At 32.9% G+C, this 18,399-nt stretch overlaps 2 long non-coding RNA genes across 2 annotated transcripts; one reads left to right on the top strand and one right to left on the bottom strand.

Annotated features, from left to right (window-relative positions):
- Nucleotides 1-431: 431 nt before the first annotated feature.
- Nucleotides 432-5,702, bottom strand: LOC307158341. The gene is made up of 3 exons (XR_013821213.1): nucleotides 4,176-5,702; nucleotides 2,911-3,021; nucleotides 432-2,268 (listed from the first exon to the last, which is right to left on the bottom strand). It is a non-coding gene; the product is annotated as an uncharacterized lncRNA (long non-coding RNA).
- Nucleotides 5,703-13,992: 8,290 nt separating this feature from the next.
- Nucleotides 13,993-18,047, top strand: LOC307159061. The gene is made up of 3 exons (XR_013821334.1): nucleotides 13,993-15,519; nucleotides 16,674-16,784; nucleotides 17,427-18,047. It is a non-coding gene; the product is annotated as an uncharacterized lncRNA (long non-coding RNA).
- Nucleotides 18,048-18,399: the final 352 nt, after the last annotated feature.

The raw sequence follows: 18,399 nt of genomic DNA, 5'->3' as shown, positions 1-18,399 counted from the left end.
ATCCACAATCTGATATCTGACTTGTTATGCAGCCTAAATCATAATCACACCGTGTTCGTTCATTGGCCTGAGGAGAACTGGCCCTCTGACTGAACCTGGTTTCTCACAAAGTTCCTTGCCACTGTCGCCTCTGGCTTAATTAGTCTGGGACACTTTAGTATTCAACAATATTATTGCTTTGACTGAACTGACACTATTGGATGAGAGTTTTCTGCAGAACTGCTTTATAGATTAAATTAACTAATTTAATAATCAATGATCTTTACAACGGAACTGAATCAGAACTGAATCAACACTTAACTGACTTCAGATGAACATTGATTATTTTCTTTCAGAGCTGCTGTATAGCTGAAATGAAGTGTTTGCATCAATGAATTATTGTTATCACTGTAAAGCTGCTGTAAGAAAAAATGATGTGGACGTCGAAGATCTCAAAAATGAAGTTTATTACAGCATAGCAGTGGCAAGGTACACAAAGCACCTTGGGTTCACCGGCGTCAGAATGAACCCAGAACATCCAAATCTTAAACCTTTTATCCTGTTACAGTTTACAACTCTTAATGTAAATGAAGTTGCTCCTGTTGTGACAGCTGTGGTCTGTATGTTAATGAAGTTGAGACACCCCATTGTCTGAGAAGGTTCTCTGTGTCCCACACCCAGTCCCATTCTACAATTGACTACCATTTGCTCAGGATGTGATCAACCCAAATGGTCAAGAAACAATATAACTTGATTGCCTTAATCTCTATGATAATTAAGCCATTTTGGGGATGAGCTCATTCTAAAATATATTTAGGAGTGGAATCTGGGTCGAGGCAGACTACAATTTCTTACACTGCTTTGAAACAATGACTTGACATTACCCATGATGCTGTACAGAATATTACACTAATCAGAAAGTCTAAAAAGTAATGTGTGCCAAAATAGCTCTTTAGCTCTGCCCTCTCCCATAAAGCACTGCAAATCTCTTGTTTGTATATATATGCAAACTTTGCAATAAACTTAAAATGCTTTGTTTTTACATATAATCAACATCTGTAAAAGAGTTTTATATTTCACTTATTTTTTAATTCAGTTATGCTGTTCACAATGCTTCATGAGATTGTAGTTCTTTCCATTAGTAAAGCCGTGAAGTACACAATATTGAACCTTTGTCTTTTTCGGCGATTCTCAGTTGTTATTTTTTGTTTTTTCAAATCAAATCAAAATTTTATTTTTTTTTTTAGCTGATTGGCTTGGTTCATGGGTTGTGGCTTTAATGAAGACTTTTTAAAAATCTTTGGGTTTGGGACTTTGGGTTCTCATAATGTAGGACAAACCAGTGCACACACAAATGTTGGGTTTCCAAATGTTTTCAAATGTTTTATGGGGTCTTTTTTATAGACATAAGGATTTTTATACTATACAAACAGTATATTCTTTACCCAAACCCTACCACTAAACACAACCCTCACATTTAAAACAAACAAACAAAAAAAAAACACCATTTAGTCTGATTTATAAGTTGTTTTCCTCATGGAGACCAACATGTCCCCACAAGGTGAAAAATGACTGGTATTACAATCTATGTGGGGACATTTGGTTTACCAGGACCAATCCCCCCCCATATATATATATTTTTTTTTTTTCCTTTTTTTCCCTTTTTTTGTATGTTTAGTTTAACCTCTATAATAAAAAGGAGCTGTAGAAAATACTAATCTTTTTCACAGTTTAAGAATTGCAACATTTTATTGCATAAAATGTATTTGGCATCAATTAGTAAAGTATTTTGAGTGTACAGTAGTATCTAAAAGCACAATTTAAATGCTTCATTAATTAACTAATTCATTTCCACGAACGTTTGGTTCAAATAAAAAAAGGCACACTGCTATAAATGCTATAAATGAAGCTAAAGTACTATACAAAAAAGAATACATTGGCATCTAGGAAAACTACTTTGGTCAAAACCAGCAAAGAAGTGAAAAATCCATCAGTCAAATGTCGGAATTTTGGTCATTTTTGTAAGGTCAGAAAAATACAGAGAAAATTGGCAATGATGGTTATTTTCAGTATACGATCACGTTTATCGCTGTATCGAGCAGCGAGGTGAAAGTACAGGGTTGACCTTTCCTCATACATATGTACAAGTTGTCCATTAGAAGCAGCACTCACACCAGGGGCATCGGCTGTTGTTTAGTCAATGTTGGCTGTAGTAAAACTATCTTCACCAGCAGATGGCGGCACTGGGCTGTCTTGGTCATCAGTTGAAAATGTTTTGAAAAAGCCCCTCTGAAAAATCCAGCAGTACAAATATATATATTTTTTTATTATTCTTTTTTTTTTTTTTTTTACAAATAATAAATTAAAAACAACAGATCCACAGGACACACATATCAACAGTTAAAGGTGAAGTGTAATTTCTGTGGCATAAGCATTGCAAAATATAATTCCATTTACCCATTTAAATATAAAATATAATTCCATTTCAATCCGCCCCATTTACCATTTACATTATCTTGACCCAGTTTATTGTTCACTGACTAGTATTAGTATGCCATTAATGGGGTTTCATCTCATCTCCCACAAAAGTATAAACATTGAGCCCCCCAGGCACCAGCAAAATATTGCTAATGGTCTGCTCAGATCCATCAATATATTTCTAGCTCAACCTATCGTGAGAGTTTGGTGCATGTCTACTGTAGCAGGATGAACTAGAAGGGCCATGGCTGTTGCGTTACATGGGAAAAGAAACACCTTAATTTGCTTGTTCAACATGTTTGGTTAGGGTTAGAGACAAGCTCAGCAGGACACTGGCCCTCCAGGACTGGAGTTAAAGAGCCCTGTCTTACAGTTTTGAAAATTAATATTCAGTATTTTAGGATAAAAAATTACACTCAAGCTTCAACTGTATTATGTGTTATAAACACTGACTTTATACAGCAGCACAAAGATGATCGCCATAGCAATGAGTCCAAGGATGATGGAGAGAGAGGCAATAAACACTGTGAGAGCCTGAGATGGGACCTCCAGTTCTGTCACAATCTGTAGAACACAGAGAAACAGAGAAGATGAAAAATGACTCCAACAAGGTCAAATATACCCTCCCAGAAGATGATGTGTTATCACTTTCTATGAAGACCATGTTAATAATGAATTATATATCCATTTATACTTATTTATATGCAAATATTATTGTTTTATAAATATATTTATAAAGACGCATTAAGACCTATAATGCATTATAAGAACAGCACAAATTACAGCACAAAACCAGCACAAATTACATTTATATTATTTTTAATAATTAAATCATAATACTTATTTCAATGCATGCACATTGTAAAAGCAAATGCATGACTTATAAGTATTAATTACTCCGTCGTATGGTTACATGAATGTATTTATAAAGATGCAACCAGCGCTGCTATAATGTTATTACATTATAATTACAATCAATTTTTTGTAATTCAGATTTATTTCTGTCAAATAAGTGAATATATTGTTGTTCTTATAAATACTTATTGTGAGTGATAATACAGTTACTAACCTTTATTAATAAAGTGCTTTAAATAAAGTGAAAACATAGGATGCAATTTTCCTCAAGCAAATGTTAAGAAGTCATGAAGATGTGCTCATTATACATTTTAAGTGGTTTACTTGTAAATGTAACTAATGAACAATAAGTCCTGTAATAAAAAAAAAAGAAAATTAAAAAATATATATCTTTTTAAATATTACATACTAGAAACACTGCAACAATATTTTTAAAGTATAATTCCAAACTGCTATAAGCAATACCATGCATATGTTTGAGGAGATATAGATTTTAAAAATTCAAAATTACCATTCATGAGCTCTAATGCAAACATTAGCCATTAAATACATAATTGATCACTAATTGGTACAGCAAACAAGTGTCTCTGGAACTATTTTATCTTTGATCATTTATAAATCAATGTATAATGGATTTTGAGCATGCTTTGAAAAAGCAAATGCATGACTTTTAAATAATTATTAAAAATAATATAAATGTAACTATAACTGTTCTTATAATGCAGTATAGGTCTTAATGAGTCTTTATAAATATATTTATAGAATAGTAATACTTACTTATAAGTAAGTATAAATGGGGCTATAATTCATTATAAGCATGGTCTTCATAGAAAGAGGAACCGATGATGTTTTATTTTTCTTACAGAGAGCTGATGAGAGTCATCTGGGGGATATTGGATGTACCTCTCAGTGTCAAATGAGAGAAACCCCCAGCTTATGATCCTTACCTGCAAACCAGACACCTGAAAAACAAGACTAGAAGTCAAAGACACTCACCCAACAATATTATTGATTTGATTGCACCGACAAGCTGGACATCACTGTTTTTCTGCAGAACTGCTTTATAGATGAAATTAACTAATTTAATAATTGATGATCTTTATAACGGAACTGAATAAACACTGAACTGACTTTAGTTGAACAATGACACTATTATCTTTTAGAGCTGCTGTACATGCAGCTGCAATGAACTGTTTGCATCATTGAATTATTGTTATCACTGTAAAGCTGCTTGAAATAATCTGTATTGTTTCAATATAAAGGTGACTTGACTTAAAGGCGGTATATACTGTAAATAAAGGTGACGACTTGACTTGACCCTACAATGTAAAAAGAAGAGGCTACAGGAAAAAAGGGTTGGTATAAGGGATGCACCGATACCCCTTTTCCTGATCACATTATGAAATAAATGTCTTTCTCCAAAACAGTTATTGGCACCCCTAGAATCTTTTATAAGTAAAATATCTCTGAAGTATATTCCCATTAATATTTATAGTTTTTAGCACACCAGGGTGACTAGGAACATGAAATTGTCTAGCTATGACTTCTTGTTTCACAGGTGTACAAATATGAGGAAACACAAATGCCAAATTCCCTTAATCATCCATGACAATGAGTAAAACAAAAGAATGTAGTTCTGATGTGCAGCAAAAGATTCTTGAGATTCACAAAATAGAAAGTGGCTGTAAAAAGCTAAAGCATTGAAAATTCCCATTTCCACCATCAGGGAAATAGTTAAGAAGTTATAGTCAACTAAAGATGTAACGAATCTGCCTGGAATATGGACATGTGTCTATATTGCCATAATGCATGAGGAGGAAAGTTTGTACAGTTTATATTGTAATTATATTCAGTTGTCAAACACTGTCAGAAATAGGGGTAGAGTAGGAGTCCATTTCTGTTCCCCATGGTACAATCTACACTAACGTACCCCATTGGGCTTATTATTGGACCTCAAGGTACATACAGTATATGTACCTTTTTGAGGGTCAAAAAGCATTAAAAGTTACATATATGAACCGTTTCTTTTAAAGGTTAAGGTACAATATTGTACCCTTGAGGGTACAGCCCCAGTGACAAGCCATTGTACCCCTAAAGGTACAATTATGTACTTTATTTTCTGAGAGTAAAGAAAGTAAAGTATATGTTCAGCTCATGCAAAGTTACTTACAATGTTATATGTAACATTGTATGCAAGTTAAATGTATTATATGTATGTACTGTCCCTGTAATCTACATAGAATTTGATTTAGAATTTTAAATTTCTATGCCTAAAGTCACCTTGCTAAATGTAATATTACCTTTGCACATAAAAACTGTGGCACTATTTCATTCCAGCAGTTTCATTGTATATTAGGCCTTTTGAGGAATCAGATATTCACAGGTATCTCAAGATAATGTTAACTGCTAAACTTTGCAGGAGAGTTGGTCTTCAGGAGCAGGGTTGTAGACCTTTTTGTTAATGTACCAACATATCAGAGTTGGTTTATATAACTAGCATAAATCATATTTATATATATTTCTTCCTTTGTTGTATGTTTATATGCAGGGCTGTAGTACTCGAGTCTGGTCTTGGACTCGAGACGTTTTTGCTATGGTCTCGAACTTGTCTCGGACTCGCTGGTATTTGGACTCGGACTTGTCTCGGTCTCAGCCACTGGTGTTGCCAAATATGGCTTTTGGTCTCGACCGAGTCCAGGGGGCTGTTCCATAAACCAAGATTAGAGTATAAGCCAGGCTTATTTCGGTTAGTCAGGCTTATTTTTGGTAGATTCGGTTTCATAAAGCAAACTTAAAATAGTTCAAACTCAGTTACCCTGGCAACTTATGCTGGGAAACTAGCCTGGTCCAGGGCAGGCTAACTGTCAGGCTAAGCCTCAGTTGTTACACAGATCCTCTAACGCTGACCAATAGGAACACAATGATATTACCACTGACACTCTCTCATACCATTATTGGACTTTATTAACCACTATTAGTCCAAAAATAAATACACAGTATACAGAAAATCAACTTAAATAAGGCTACAATGATAAATTAGACAATATAGACCTATATAGATAGATAGATAGATAGATAGATAGATAGATAGATAGATAGATAGATAGATAGATAGATAGATAGATAGATAGATAGATAGATAGATAGATAGATAGATAGGCCTAAATACAATATATATACTACAGGTTTTTTTACTGGCTGAATGTTTTGTGCCCAAGATTTAATTAGATTGTTTTAAAGATTTATGAATACATTTCTCTCTGGTTTTGTTTGGCAGCTGTAGTACATGTTTATGATTAGAAGAACATTAGAACACAATCTGAAAAAAAGCTTTGTAAAGCAGAAGTTAAAATCACAAAATTAAAAATAAATAATTACAAAAGCAGAGTATACATTTTAACTGGTAAGATGAATCTGAGCTTAGTAATTGACAGTATATTAGCCTACATTTGATTTACCCCATTACAATAGTTATTACCCCTTTACAGTTATTGCTATCATAAAAATACACACAGGTTTAAAATTCTAAATAAGGCACATCTAATGTCCAAATAACAAATATTTTAGTATATATATATATATATATATATATATATATATATATATATATAATGTACTTTATTATGTCTTTCAATTCAAACACATTTAACACAATTATACAAATTGACAGTTCCTTTAAAGACATCATATTTTCCCCCAATAAATATTCCTTATTTTTCCTTCTACTTTTTTTCTTTTGTGATAATACCCACCAACACATAGCCTAAAAACACACATGATTAGAACAATAACCAAAAAGTACATAGACACTTTTACATATGATTTAAGGGGGAAAAGACAAAAAACAATAAATAAATAGTAATAAAAATGTAACATTAACATATTTATATCAAACTCTTATAATGACACATAATTCCTAATAGTTATTCAAGTAATATTATTTGAATATCAAATATTCAATATTAAATAAGTAAATAAATAAAATAACAAATAACTAGAAATAAAAGGGAGGGAGGGTTATATAAAAATGTAGTTAATGTAGGCTAATATATATTCCTTTATTTTATGGAATATTCTTTGATTTTAGAGTTGCACATATCTTTTCAAAATGTATACATTTGCTCTTAATTTAATGTTATCCTCTCCATAATGTACTTTAGAAACTAAATCTACTCATTTAAAACTGGGGATTCTTGCTTTCTCCAAAAAAATATTGCATTAAAAGCTGTAATTCTCAGCATTCTAAATAAGTATACATCATCTTTATTAAGTAGCATAGGTCCTATACCCAAAACTATATTTTGTATCTTTATATATTTAGTTTCTTAAAAAAAATCTTCCCTGAATTATAGGCTACTTCACTGAAGTACTTCTGTTCGCTAGAAGTTCACTGCAACTTATCCAACATCCTAAAGATAAATTATTATAATTAGAAGATATTTCTAGTGTTATAAAATATCGCATATTAATTTTCCAAGCAAAATGTATATTTTAGTCAGAATTATTGCGCTCCTATTTGGCGCGCATGCGCGCAGCAGCGCTCGTTCAATATGAAAATTAGCAGCAAAATGGATACATTTGCATGACTTTCGAACATTTACAGATGGAGAATATAACTGTAAAATGTAAGTTTTGCACTGAGGGGAAAAAAAACATGTTACAAACGCATAAAACAGCACAAAATATACGCTGTTTGATGGTGGATCGATTTGATCCACGATCGACCTCTAGGGCTGCTTAAGAAACGCGTGCACACGCAATTATCTAGACTAGATAAACCTGGATCAAATTAGTGAGATTGCGTGAGCTTCAATTACCTTTTATGGAACCACTTTAGCCCCAACTCATTTGTTAGGCTCATTCAAGTCCGGTTTTGGAGTTTAATCCCCGCTTTTCTAAGCGGCTTTTATGGAACAGCCCCCTGGTGTCTTTATTATGTTCCCAGTAAGCACACACAGCAAACTCCCCAGTTTTAAATTAACACTCCTCGGTGTACATATAGGTCCAACTACAGGGTGTTAAAAATTAACACTGAAGCATTGTTGAAGTTAATGAGATAATTAAGTTATTAATTAAGTGATGATTGGCCATTAGTGGTGACACCTAATGTTAATAAGAATCATTGAAGGAAAGAGAAACAACAAGAACAGAAAAAAGAGAAACACAAGAACTACTGACTTCGAGCCATTACACATTATTGCACTTAATATTACCAGTTGGACTTTATTTCTGTCATACATCTACACAGGTTCTTATTTAGATTCAAAAGAAGTTTAGATGGTAATGTTTTATGGAATGGTTCGTTTCAAATCACCATTATGGTGACCGGTGTTTGCTTTAGTTGGGCTATTGACCCTTTCCTTTTTAACATTAGTTTTTCTCTGGCTGCGCCAACTCTTTGTTTATAAAGCAGATTTGTTGTGGTAAGAAAAACAACGATCTGGGCTGTGTTTCCTGAAAGCATCGCAAGCCTAATTTGATTGTACAGACCATCTGTTGCAATTGTTCTACGATCAAGTTAGGCTTAAGATGCTTTTGGGAAACGAAGCCCAGGTCATGATGGTTTAAACTTAACGAAACTCAGCATATGCCTCACATACATGAAATATATCTTAAGAAAGCTTGAAATGTCTTTTTAACAATTTAAAACGAAAAGAAATAGGCTACTCTCTGGTTATGTAATGATGTGCATTTCTTTCTATAGGCGTGTTCAATACGGAGATGGCGATCGTCAACTTCATCTTTACAGCTGTTGTTGCTGTTAATAAACTAAAAATAATAGGCTTATAATTTTATTAGACAATAAATTAAATGAAATTTTTATTGTATTAAAAAAGCAACAAAAAAATCCTGTTTATCAATATTGTGTGTGTGTGTGTGTGTCGAAATAATTTGTCCGCAGCTGCTCAACAAAAAAAAAAAAACCCACTGTCAGTGTTTTGTAAGGAACAGGCAAATATGTTCAATATAGCAGGAGACATTTTAATTGTTTACTAATAAAACAGTTATTTTTTATGTCAGTGTCGGCTAGACATGAAGTTGAAGTTGATGAAGTTGAAAGTTGATGAAGTTGAAAGTTGAAGCCTACTAATAGCACTATTAGTAGGCTATTATTTAAGTTAACATAAAATACATAGACCTACACCACAAAAAATAGTTGAGGATTAATTCGTTAAAATTGGGCGATTCCAGTGAATGGACGTGACATTTGCAGTCAAAACTTAAAATAAAAATTCTCAGAAAATGCATTTATTTGAAACGTCTGAAAGGAGTCAAGACATTAGAAAAATATCAGTCTACACATGCGTTTTATATTTAATATGAGGGAAATACACATGTGACGTGACACAAAAAAATAACTTTTAGGTGGCAAAATATTTTTTAGTAATTCTATAAATTACACTGTGCAAACCAAAATATATATACCCACCGGATGAATAAAGATCGGCCTCCACAGAAAATTAAATTTTATAATATTTTTATTTTATTTTTCGTGTTTGCATTTATGTGAAAAAAAAAAAAAATGTTACGGACGTGACAGTTCTCCATTACGCACGGACATGACTGCTCTAAAGCGACTTTAAAAATTGCACAGAGACCTCAAACAGAAAGCACAAAGCTTTTCTTTAAAGTGAATTTCGTTTTTTTATTAATTTTATCTTAATTTTAATCAATGTTTCATCTGGATTTAATAAATAAGAAGTAGTCTAAATATAGTAGAAAATAGATAATCATGACACGGAGGCGCGGGCGAGTGAACTGGACTCTTGTCTCATAAATGAACCGAAACTCAGCGTAAGGTGTGCTACTTGCCTCATAGACCTGAGAAATATATAGAAAGCTTGAAATGTCTACTTTTAAACATGCAGAACAATTCAAAACGAAGGAAAACAGACTGCTTTCTCCTTATGAAATGTGCATTTCTCTCTGGCGCGTTCTGAGACGATCGCGACGCATCGTCAACTTCATCTTTGCAGTCGACACAGAAAAAACTTGTTTATTAAAAACAATTAAAATGTCTAGGCCTATATGACATATTAATAATCATTACTTTTGCCGGTTCTTTGTGACAGCTTTTAGATGCTTTATTAGCAGCGCCACCCACATGTTGAACGCGTCACACCGCATCAGCAACGAAAACATGATTTTTTTTCAAATCTAAAATAAAAAATCGTGATACGAACCGAATCGTAGGTTTGGTCTATCGTTACAGCCAGATGAGAAAGCAAGAGTTTATGGTTTAAAAAACAAACAAACAATGGCTATCTGAACATCTTTGCCAAGCGCAAACCAGTACAGAATTAGGCTAATCAATAAATTATCGGGGAGGGTCATGCCTTTTTTCACAATCATTTTGGAGGGTCATAGAAAAAATTGTTGCTGGCGAAGGGAGGGTCATGTCTTTTTTGACAACAGATCTCAAAACTCCTCCGGTGGCCCCTTAAATAAATAACGAACAGTCCCTAACCATCATGACCTGGGCTTCGTTTCCCAAAAGCATCTTAAGCCTAACTTGATCGTAGAACAATTGCAACAGATGGTCTGTACAATCAAATTAGGCTTGCGATGCTTTCAGGAAACACAGCCCAGATCGTTGTTTTTCTTACCACAACAAATCTGCTTTATAAACAAAGAGTTGGCGCAGCCAGAGAAAAACTAATGTTAAAAAGGAAAGGGTCAATAGCCCAACTAAAGCAAACACCGGTCACCATAATGGTGATTTGAAACGAACCATTCCATAAAACATTACCATCTAAACTTCTTTTGAATCTAAATAAGAACCTGTGTAGATGTATGACAGAAATAAAGTCCAACTGGTAATATTAAGTGCAATAATGTGTAATGGCTCGAAGTCAGTAGTTCTTGTGTTTCTCTTTTTTCTGTTCTTGTTGTTTCTCTTTCCTTCAATGATTCTTATTAACATTAGGTGTCACCACTAATGGCCAATCATCACTTAATTAATAACTTAATTATCTCATTAACTTCAACAATGCTTCAGTGTTAATTTTTAACACCCTGTAGTTGGACCTATATGTACACCGAGGAGTGTTAATTTAAAACTGGGGAGTTTGCTGTGTGTGCTTACTGGGAACATAATAAAGACACCAGGGGGCTGTTCCATAAAAGCCGCTTAGAAAAGCGGGGATTAAACTCCAAAACCGGACTTGAATGAGCCTAACAAATGAGTTGGGGCTAAAGTGGTTCCATAAAAGGTAATTGAAGCTCACGCAATCTCACTAATTTGATCCAGGTTTATCTAGTCTAGATAATTGCGTGTGCACGCGTTTCTTAAGCAGCCCTAGAGGTCGATCGTGGATCAAATCGATCCACCATCAAACAGCGTATATTTTGTGCTGTTTTATGCGTTTGTAACATGTTTTTTTTCCCCTCAGTGCAAAACTTACATTTTACAGTTATATTCTCCATCTGTAAATGTTCGAAAGTCATGCAAATGTATCCATTTTGCTGCTAATTTTCATATTGAACGAGCGCTGCTGCGCGCATGCGCGCCAAATAGGAGCGCAATAATTCTGACTAAAATATACATTTTGCTTGGAAAATTAATATGCGATATTTTATAACACTAGAAATATCTTCTAATTATAATAATTTATCTTTAGGATGTTGGATAAGTTGCAGTGAACTTCTAGCGAACAGAAGTACTTCAGTGAAGTAGCCTATAATTCAGGGAAGATTTTTTTTAAGAAACTAAATATATAAAGATACAAAATATAGTTTTGGGTATAGGACCTATGCTACTTAATAAAGATGATGTATACTTATTTAGAATGCTGAGAATTACAGCTTTTAATGCAATATTTTTTTGGAGAAAGCAAGAATCCCCAGTTTTAAATGAGTAGATTTAGTTTCTAAAGTACATTATGGAGAGGATAACATTAAATTAAGAGCAAATGTATACATTTTGAAAAGATATGTGCAACTCTAAAATCAAAGAATATTCCATAAAATAAAGGAATATATATTAGCCTACATTAACTACATTTTTATATAACCCTCCCTCCCTTTTATTTCTAGTTATTTGTTATTTTATTTATTTACTTATTTAATATTGAATATTTGATATTCAAATAATATTACTTGAATAACTATTAGGAATTATGTGTCATTATAAGAGTTTGATATAAATATGTTAATGTTACATTTTTATTACTATTTATTTATTGTTTTTTGTCTTTTCCCCCTTAAATCATATGTAAAAGTGTCTATGTACTTTTTGGTTATTGTTCTAATCATGTGTGTTTTTAGGCTATGTGTTGGTGGGTATTATCACAAAAGAAAAAAAGTAGAAGGAAAAATAAGGAATATTTATTGGGGGAAAATATGATGTCTTTAAAGGAACTGTCAATTTGTATAATTGTGTTAAATGTGTTTGAATTGAAAGACATAATAAAGTACATTATATATATATATATATATATATATATATATATATATATATATATATATATACTAAAATATTTGTTATTTGGACATTAGATGTGCCTTATTTAGAATTTTAAACCTGTGTGTATTTTTATGATAGCAATAACTGTAAAGGGGTAATAACTATTGTAATGGGGTAAATCAAATGTAGGCTAATATACTGTCAATTACTAAGCTCAGATTCATCTTACCAGTTAAAATGTATACTCTGCTTTTGTAATTATTTATTTTTAATTTTGTGATTTTAACTTCTGCTTTACAAAGCTTTTTTTCAGATTGTGTTCTAATGTTCTTCTAATCATAAACATGTACTACAGCTGCCAAACAAAACCAGAGAGAAATGTATTCATAAATCTTTAAAACAATCTAATTAAATCTTGGGCACAAAACATTCAGCCAGTAAAAAAACCTGTAGTATATATATTGTATTTAGGCCTATCTATCTATCTATCTATCTATCTATCTATCTATCTATCTATCTATCTATCTATCTATCTATCTATCTATCTATCTATCTATCTATCTATCTATCTATCTATCTATCTATCTATCTATCTATCTATCTATCTATATAGGTCTATATTGTCTAATTTATCATTGTAGCCTTATTTAAGTTGATTTTCTGTATACTGTGTATTTATTTTTGGACTAATAGTGGTTAATAAAGTCCAATAATGGTATGAGAGAGTGTCAGTGGTAATATCATTGTGTTCCTATTGGTCAGCGTTAGAGGATCTGTGTAACAACTGAGGCTTAGCCTGACAGTTAGCCTGCCCTGGACCAGGCTAGTTTCCCAGCATAAGTTGCCAGGGTAACTGAGTTTGAACTATTTTAAGTTTGCTTTATGAAACCGAATCTACCAAAAATAAGCCTGACTAACCGAAATAAGCCTGGCTTATACTCTAATCTTGGTTTATGGAACAGCCCCCTGGACTCGGTCGAGACCAAAAGCCATATTTGGCAACACCAGTGGCTGAGACCGAGACAAGTCCGAGTCCAAATACCAGCGAGTCCGAGACAAGTTCGAGACCATAGCAAAAACGTCTCGAGTCCAAGACCAGACTCGAGTACTACAGCCCTGCATATAAACATACAACAAAGGAAGAAATATATATAAATATGATTTATGCTAGTTATATAAACCAACTCTGATATGTTGGTACATTAACAAAAAGGTCTACAACCCTGCTCCTGAAGACCAACTCTCCTGCAAAGTTTAGCAGTTAACATTATCTTGAGATACCTGTGAATATCTGATTCCTCAAAAGGCCTAATATACAATGAAACTGCTGGAATGAAATAGTGCCACAGTTTTTATGTGCAAAGGTAATATTACATTTAGCAAGGTGACTTTAGGCATAGAAATTTAAAATTCTAAATCAAATTCTATGTAGATTACAGGGACAGTACATACATATAATACATTTAACTTGCATACAATGTTACATATAACATTGTAAGTAACTTTGCATGAGCTGAACATATACTTTACTTTCTTTACTCTCAGAAAATAAAGTACATAATTGTACCTTTAGGGGTACAATGGCTTGTCACTGGGGCTGTACCCTCAAGGGTACAATATTGTACCTTAACCTTTAAAAGAAACGGTTCATATATGTAACTTTTAATGCTTTTTGACCCTCAAAAAGGTACATATACTGTATGTACCTTGAGGTCCAATAATAAGCCCAATGGGGTACGTTAGTGTAGATTGTACCATGGGGAACAGAAATGGACTCCTACTCTACCCCTATTTCTGACAGTGTTTGACAACTGAATATAATTACAATATAAACTGTACAAACTTTCCTCCTCATGCATTATGGCAATATAGACACATGTCCATATTCCAGGCAGATTCGTTACATCTTTAGTTGACTATAACTTCTTAACTATTTCCCTGATGGTGGAAATGGGAATTTTCAATGCTTTAGCTTTTTACAGCCACTTTCTATTTTGTGAATCTCAAGAATCTTTTGCTGCACATCAGAACTACATTCTTTTGTTTTACTCATTGTCATGGATGATTAAGGGAATTTGGCATTTGTGTTTCCTCATATTTGTACACCTGTGAAACAAGAAGTCATAGCTAGACAATTTCATGTTCCTAGTCACCCTGGTGTGCTAAAAACTATAAATATTAATGGGAATATACTTCAGAGATATTTTACTTATAAAAGATTCTAGGGGTGCCAATAACTGTTTTGGAGAAAGACATTTATTTCATAATGTGATCAGGAAAAGGGGTATCGGTGCATCCCTTATACCAACCCTTTTTTCCTGTAGCCTCTTCTTTTTACATTGTAGGGTCAAGTCAAGTCGTCACCTTTATTTACAGTATATACCGCCTTTAAGTCAAGTCACCTTTATATTGAAACAATACAGATTATTTCAAGCAGCTTTACAGTGATAACAATAATTCAATGATGCAAACAGTTCATTGCAGCTGCATGTACAGCAGCTCTAAAAGATAATAGTGTCATTGTTCAACTAAAGTCAGTTCAGTGTTTATTCAGTTCCGTTATAAAGATCATCAATTATTAAATTAGTTAATTTCATCTATAAAGCAGTTCTGCAGAAAAACAGTGATGTCCAGCTTGTCGGTGCAATCAAATCAATAATATTGTTGGGTGAGTGTCTTTGACTTCTAGTCTTGTTTTTCAGGTGTCTGGTTTGCAGGTAAGGATCATAAGCTGGGGGTTTCTCTCATTTGACACTGAGAGGTACATCCAATATCCCCCAGATGACTCTCATCAGCTCTCTGTAAGAAAAATAAAACATCATCGGTTCCTCTTTCTATGAAGACCATGCTTATAATGAATTATAGCCCCATTTATACTTACTTATAAGTAAGTATTACTATTCTATAAATATATTTATAAAGACTCATTAAGACCTATACTGCATTATAAGAACAGTTATAGTTACATTTATATTATTTTTAATAATTATTTAAAAGTCATGCATTTGCTTTTTCAAAGCATGCTCAAAATCCATTATACATTGATTTATAAATGATCAAAGATAAAATAGTTCCAGAGACACTTGTTTGCTGTACCAATTAGTGATCAATTATGTATTTAATGGCTAATGTTTGCATTAGAGCTCATGAATGGTAATTTTGAATTTTTAAAATCTATATCTCCTCAAACATATGCATGGTATTGCTTATAGCAGTTTGGAATTATACTTTAAAAATATTGTTGCAGTGTTTCTAGTATGTAATATTTAAAAAGATATATATTTTTTAATTTTCTTTTTTTTTTATTACAGGACTTATTGTTCATTAGTTACATTTACAAGTAAACCACTTAAAATGTATAATGAGCACATCTTCATGACTTCTTAACATTTGCTTGAGGAAAATTGCATCCTATGTTTTCACTTTATTTAAAGCACTTTATTAATAAAGGTTAGTAACTGTATTATCACTCACAATAAGTATTTATAAGAACAACAATATATTCACTTATTTGACAGAAATAAATCTGAATTACAAAAAATTGATTGTAATTATAATGTAATAACATTATAGCAGCGCTGGTTGCATCTTTATAAATACATTCATGTAACCATACGACGGAGTAATTAATACTTATAAGTCATGCATTTGCTTTTACAATGTGCATGCATTGAAATAAGTATTATGATTTAATTATTAAAAATAATATAAATGTAATTTGTGCTGGTTTTGTGCTGTAATTTGTGCTGTTCTTATAATGCATTATAGGTCTTAATGCGTCTTTATAAATATATTTATAAAACAATAATATTTGCATATAAATAAGTATAAATGGATATATAATTCATTATTAACATGGTCTTCATAGAAAGTGATAACACATCATCTTCTGGGAGGGTATATTTGACCTTGTTGGAGTCATTTTTCATCTTCTCTGTTTCTCTGTGTTCTACAGATTGTGACAGAACTGGAGGTCCCATCTCAGGCTCTCACAGTGTTTATTGCCTCTCTCTCCATCATCCTTGGACTCATTGCTATGGCGATCATCTTTGTGCTGCTGTATAAAGTCAGTGTTTATAACACATAATACAGTTGAAGCTTGAGTGTAATTTTTTATCCTAAAATACTGAATATTAATTTTCAAAACTGTAAGACAGGGCTCTTTAACTCCAGTCCTGGAGGGCCAGTGTCCTGCTGAGCTTGTCTCTAACCCTAACCAAACATGTTGAACAAGCAAATTAAGGTGTTTCTTTTCCCATGTAACGCAACAGCCATGGCCCTTCTAGTTCATCCTGCTACAGTAGACATGCACCAAACTCTCACGATAGGTTGAGCTAGAAATATATTGATGGATCTGAGCAGACCATTAGCAATATTTTGCTGGTGCCTGGGGGGCTCAATGTTTATACTTTTGTGGGAGATGAGATGAAACCCCATTAATGGCATACTAATACTAGTCAGTGAACAATAAACTGGGTCAAGATAATGTAAATGGTAAATGGGGCGGATTGAAATGGAATTATATTTTATATTTAAATGGGTAAATGGAATTATATTTTGCAATGCTTATGCCACAGAAATTACACTTCACCTTTAACTGTTGATATGTGTGTCCTGTGGATCTGTTGTTTTTAATTTATTATTTGTAAAAAAAAAAAAAAAAAGAATAATAAAAAAATATATATATTTGTACTGCTGGATTTTTCAGAGGGGCTTTTTCAAAACATTTTCAACTGATGACCAAGACAGCCCAGTGCCGCCATCTGCTGGTGAAGATAGTTTTACTACAGCCAACATTGACTAAACAACAGCCGATGCCCCTGGTGTGAGTGCTGCTTCTAATGGACAACTTGTACATATGTATGAGGAAAGGTCAACCCTGTACTTTCACCTCGCTGCTCGATACAGCGATAAACGTGATCGTATACTGAAAATAACCATCATTGCCAATTTTCTCTGTATTTTTCTGACCTTACAAAAATGACCAAAATTCCGACATTTGACTGATGGATTTTTCACTTCTTTGCTGGTTTTGACCAAAGTAGTTTTCCTAGATGCCAATGTATTCTTTTTTGTATAGTACTTTAGCTTCATTTATAGCATTTATAGCAGTGTGCCTTTTTTTATTTGAACCAAACGTTCGTGGAAATGAATTAGTTAATTAATGAAGCATTTAAATTGTGCTTTTAGATACTACTGTACACTCAAAATACTTTACTAATTGATGCCAAATACATTTTATGCAATAAAATGTTGCAATTCTTAAACTGTGAAAAAGATTAGTATTTTCTACAGCTCCTTTTTATTATAGAGGTTAAACTAAACATACAAAAAAAGGGAAAAAAAGGGAAAAAAAAAAATATATATATGGGGGGGGATTGGTCCTGGTAAACCAAATGTCCCCACATAGATTGTAATACCAGTCATTTTTCACCTTGTGGGGACATGTTGGTCTCCATGAGGAAAACAACTTATATATCAGACTAAATGGTGTTTTTTTTTTGTTTGTTTTTTTTAAATGTGAGGGTTGTGTTTAGTGGTAGGGTTTGGGTAAAGAATATACTGTTTGTATAGTATAAAAATCCTTATGTCTATAAAAAAGACCCCATAAAACATTTGAAAACATTTGGAAACCCAACATTTGTGTGTGCACTGGTTTGTCCTACATTATGAGAACCCAA

The sequence above is a fragment of the Squalius cephalus genome (genome assembly GCF_949319135.1).
Source record: "Squalius cephalus genome assembly, chromosome: 5".
NCBI lineage: Eukaryota > Metazoa > Chordata > Actinopteri > Cypriniformes > Leuciscidae > Squalius > Squalius cephalus.
The sequence above is the reverse complement of the archived record's forward strand: the minus strand, read 5'-3'. Positions and strand labels throughout refer to the sequence as shown.